The sequence below is a fragment of the Phyllostomus discolor genome, chromosome 6, assembly GCF_004126475.2.
Source record: "Phyllostomus discolor isolate MPI-MPIP mPhyDis1 chromosome 6, mPhyDis1.pri.v3, whole genome shotgun sequence".
Classification (NCBI taxonomy): Eukaryota; Metazoa; Chordata; class Mammalia; order Chiroptera; family Phyllostomidae; genus Phyllostomus; species Phyllostomus discolor.
Window position 1 is genome coordinate 86,771,138 of NC_040908.2, and position 5,696 is coordinate 86,776,833.

The following is a 5,696-nucleotide window of genomic DNA, read 5'->3' on the forward strand; positions in this document are numbered from 1 at the left end:
TTTAAATGGTGTCTTTTTTCTTGTTATATTGAAGTAAAATGTTTTGGTTGCATTAGTCACCTAGGTTTCTTCCTGTTTTGTTTTGTTTTTCTAAGATGGGAATACTTTCAGTAAAGACTTGGTCAGACTTTTCTGTCCTGAAGTGTCTTATTATCAAATTAACCCCCCTTAGCTTGCAGTTCCATGTCTGACAGCATCATTATAGGAAGGAATTTACAGCAGTCTTATTGATTTTGCAACTAGATCTGCTGCAAGGGAAAATAACATCAACCTTATTGTTCCTTTAGTCCCTTTTTCTCAAGCAGAATGGATGAGGCTGGTCTCCAGGAGAGCAGGGGTCTAAGGAGAGGAGAGAAAATTTTTAACCTTATTGCTCTTCTTGTTAGTCATGTACATGGGGGACTTCTCATGATCCCAGGTGTCCCAGAATGAGTTCAACCATTGACATTTCCACAGCAGGCTCAAATAGCCTATCAGTCAGAACCTAAGGGCCTATGACAGGATGCAGACACTATGTCCAAAAGAAGCCATCTCTTAGGGCCAGACATCACATGACATGGAAATTCAAGAAGCCAGCCAGTCCCCTTTAACACCAATACCTGGACTGAATAATGATTTGGAGGGGCCTCCTTTCCTGCTGATTTTTACTAAGAGCTTCTGTGTTTACTGCCTTCATTGTTAATCTTTACTAGGTAATTATTATTATTATTATTATTATTATTATTATTAAAATCCATCTTATTCTTCCATAGCTCTTGTTTTCAGATTTTTGGGAATAATATTACATCTAGTTATTTAGCTCACTTTAGATGATCAGAATTGTCTTTTTTTGCTTATTCTCCATGTTGATCATAATCCAGAAAAAAGAGATTGGAAGAAAAGGGGTTTGAGATTCCTGCCCCCTCAGCTTTATTGAAGCTCACCTGTAAGACCTTTTAAAAATGTGAAGGAAGTGCAAATCACTTGATGAGCAACATGAGGAGAGTGACCAGTTTGGCATAGATTGTTGCTTTGCCAGACTCTGGTCCCTGAATCTGTCCATTTCCAGCATGAAATAGGGGAGCAAGAGGGAGATGAGCATGTAGTGAGATGAAGAAGCTGGACATCTACTGAAGAATGAAATCACACCAAGTGACCCAAATTCTCTGAACATTAGTCTGCACCCATCTCCAAGTGGAGATCACGTTGAGCTAAAGCTCAACATGATTTTCTTGGAATCATAATTCATAGATAACTTATTTCATATTAATGTACTTCAATTGTAGGTCAAACATGAGGCATTCAATAACTCTTCATTGAATTTATTTAAGAGGGTCTCTATTATATTCCATTTAGGAAACACTGATATGGATGATTGCAATTGATTATAGTGATGTCTCCTTTACTAGACTTATAGATATATGATGCTTTTTAGAAGGTTTTTTTTCCTTGAATGTTTGTTCAGGTAGAAAACTTTAATAAACGGATGTTCTTAGTTTACTTGTCAGTTCTTTCATCTACAGCTATTGCTGCTGTGTAAGAGCTTAAATTTTTTTAATTAAAAATTTTTTTAGATGAAAATTATTTAAAAGGTAAGAACACAAGATATTTATCTTCTTAACACATTTTAAATGTACAATATAGTATTTTTCTCTATAGGCACAGTGTTGTACATCAGATTTCTAAAACTTGCTCATCTTGCATAACTGAAATTTTATACCTGTGGCCTAGTATCCCTTACCCCCAGCCTCCAGTCACCACCATTCTATTCTTTGCTTCTGTGAGTCTGTTTCAGATGCCTCATATAATTAGAATCATGCAGTTTTTGTCCTTCTGTGAACAGCTTATTTCTTTTTTTAAATATATTTTATTGATTATGCTATTACAGTTGTCCCATTTTTCCCCCTTCACTCCCCTCCACCCCCTTCCACCCTGCAGACCCCCTCCCACCCACATTCACCCCCGCTAGTTCATGTCCATGTGTCATAAGTTCTTTGGCTTCTACTTTTCCCATATTATTCTTACCCTCCCCATGTTTATTTTCTACCTACCATCTATTGTACTTATTCTCTGTACCTTTCCCTCTTCTCTCCTCCTCCCACTCCCCTGTTGCTAACCCTCCATGTGATCTCCATTTCTGTGGTTCTGTTCCTGTTCTAGTCATTTGCTTAGTTTGCTTATGTTTTAGGTGTGGTTGTTAATAATTATGAATTTGCTGTCATTTTACTGTACATATTTTTTATCTTCTTAGATAAATCCTTTAACATTTCATATAATAAAGGCTTGGTGATGATGAACTCCTTTAACTTGACCTTCTCTGAGAAGCACTTTATCTGCGCTTCCATTCTAAATGAAAGCTTTGCTGGATACAGCAGTCTTGGATGTAGGTCCTTGCCTTTCATGACTTGGAATACTTCTTTCCAGTCCCTTCTTGCCTGTAATGTCTCTTTTGAGAAATCAGCTGACAGTCTGATGGGAACTCCTTTGTAGGTTACTATCTCCTTTTCTCTTGCTGCTTCTAAGATTCTCTCCTTATTTTTAGTCTTGGGTAATGTAATTATGATGTGCCTTGGTGTGTTCCTCCTTGGGTCCAACTTCTTTGGGACTCTCTGAGCTTTCTGGACTTCCTGGAAGTCTATTTCCTTTGCCAGAATGGGGAAGTTCTCCTTCGTTATTTGTTCAAATAATTTTTCAATTTTTTGGTCTTCTCCTTCTGGCACCCCTATAATTCAGATGTTGGAACATTTAAAGATGTCCTGGAGGTTCCTTAGGCACTCTTCATTTTTTTGAATTCTTGTTTCTTCATTCTTTTCTGGTTGGATGTTTCTTCCTTCTTGTCCACACCGTTGATATGAGTCCCCGTTTCCTTTCCATCACTATTGGTTCCCTGTACATTTTCCTTTATTTCACTTAGCATAGCCTTCATTTTTTTCATCTGATTTGCAACCAAATTCAACCAATTCTGTGAGCATCCTGATTACCAGTGTTTTGAACTGTGCATCACTAGATTGCCTACCTCTTCATTGTTTAGTTGTATTTTTTCTGCAGCTTTGATCTACTCTTTGGTTTGGGCCTTTTTTTTTTTTTTTTTTTGTCTTGTCGTGCCTGTTACTAGTGAGGGGTGGAGTCTTAGGTATTCACCAGGGTGGGGTAACCCATGTTGCTGTGTTGTACCACTCTATGTGGGGGAAGGGTCCAAGAGTGAACAATGGCATTTGCTCCTCTCTCTGCCAGATTTCAGTCACTTTCCCCACTTCCCACAAGCAAATTGGGCCCTTCTGGTGTCGATTCCTGTGTGACTGGGTTTATGTACACTCTAGGACCTTGTGGGTCTCTCCAAGGAACTTTCCTGGGAGGCTGGGAGTTCCTGCTCCCTTTTTGTTTTGCCTGGTTTATCTGTGTGAATGTGGGACCGCCCAGTCTGCTGGCCACAGCCTTTCATGCCCTGTTCCACAATCTGCTGGCTCACTGGGTCTGCCAGCTGCTGCCTTGCCCAAGCCCTCTCTGCCCTGGCTGCCTTACTCCACCCCTCCTACCAGTCTGGATGGATGTGTCTTCTTTAACTCCTTGGTTGTCAGACTTTCATACAGTTCAATTTTCTGTCAGTTCTGGTGGTTTTTTGTTTTTTAAATTGTTGTTGTCCTTCTTTTGGCTGTGCGAGGAGGCACAGTGTGTCTACCTACACCTCCATCTTGGCTAGAAGTCTCTGAATAGCTTATTTTACAGAATTGTCCTCAATGCATACAGAAGAATATGGTATCTGCATACAATGAAATATTATTCAGCCTTAATAAAGGAAATTTTTCAATATGTGACAGCATCTATGCATCTTGAGAAGAAGTTCATTTATTCATTGAACATATATTATTGAGCACCAACTCTGGGCTAGACAAGCATCAGGAATCATTACAGATTTCTGCTTTAGAATAATTTTCTGTCTCAATGACCTTTATTTTTAGTATGTGTTAATTCTTACATGTGTATCCTTATTTACTTATAAATTGTATTCCTGAATTTCTCTATGAATAAAATATCCATTATAAAACAGTCACAATAATAGAAATTTAAAAACATGAAGTATAAAATAGACAATATTTTAACTATTTCATTTATTAATGATAGAAAAATCCTTTGACTTTATTATCTATAAGTAACATTTAGAAGGAAGAAGGTTATCAAATACATCTAATTGCTTAAAAAATATACCAATTTGAAGATTTGGGTTTAAGTTCAATTGATATTAGTACTCTAAATGGTCATTGAAAAAGAGGCAACCCAAAGCCATTTAGATCCAAATAAAAATAGTGTGTCATTGGTTGTGTTAAATATTATAAGAATCATTTAAAAATATCTTCCATCAATTATGCAAAGGTTGTATTTTAAAATTTGGCTAATAAATTTGCATTTTAGCTGATGTCAACCAGTCTTGCTGTCAACTGATTGTATTCTTGATGTCAACTGATTGAATGTGTTGCTTTTTTATGTTTTTAACACATTGAGTTAAAGGCATTCAAATGATTTATTTGGAAAAATTTTATGCTAAAAAAGTATTCTACTACTTTTTAAGAAAACAGTGTGAAGATATGGAAGTTTTTATAGGTCACGTATACCTATATTGTTTTCAGCAAAAATATCACAGAATGACAGAAACATTCCCAAACATCCACTGAACTTCTACTTTTTAAATGTTTTCTTCATTGCATGGATTTCTAAAAGCATCATTAAAATGTTGTCTTCATCTTGATGAGCCAGATTAAATGCAAATTGTGTTTATTATTTTAAAACTATCTGGAGCCTTCCCTGATGGGTGTGACTCAGTTGGTTGAGTGTCACTGTGTAATGCTAAATGTTGCTGATTTGATTCCCTGTCAGAGCACATGCCTGGGTTGTGAGTTTGGTCAGGGACAGGGGGCAAGGCACATATGAGAGGCAACAGATGGATATTTCTCTCTCTCATTGACATTTCTCTCTTTCTTTTTCTTCTTCCTTCTCCCTCTCTCTAAAAACAAACAAACAAACAAACAAACAAAAAGTATAAAAAATATCTGGAGCCCTGGCCAGGTGGCTCGGTTGGAGCATTGTCCTATACACCAAGAGAGTATCAGGTTTGACCCCTGATCATGGCATGTACAGGAGGCAGCTGATAGATGTTTCTGTGTGTGTATGTCTCTCTCTCTAAAATCAATAAACAAATGGACATATCCTCGGGGAAGGATTTAAAATATATACCTGGAGGTAACATTTTTGGATAGTCAACTTGTAAAACAGAAAAGATCGGCAAATGTAATATGATAGTTGTGTTTTTAAAAAGTACATAATTTATATTTAAGCTTGATAGTTCTTTGAGGTCTTTTACCATGAGAAAGTCAGTGATTCTCTTAGCACTATAAAGATGGTATCTTTTAAAAGTATGGTGCCTATACAATTGATCACACTTATAATCATCCTGTAAACCTCAGTATGTTGGAAGTCAATGAACTGACAGAGTACATCACCATCCTCATCCCTCCTCCTGTGAATAACTTTTCTCTTGTCCCTGGGGACACTCCTGGAACCACAGATTATATGTGGCCAAGTTAGTCCACATTAGTGTGATGGATTAGTCCTGATTTGCCTGGGATTTTCCTGGATTTGACATTAAAAGTCCTGCATTCCAGGAAATCCTTCAGTCAGGGGCCAACTAGTAGCATGGCATACACAGTCACTATATGCCTTCT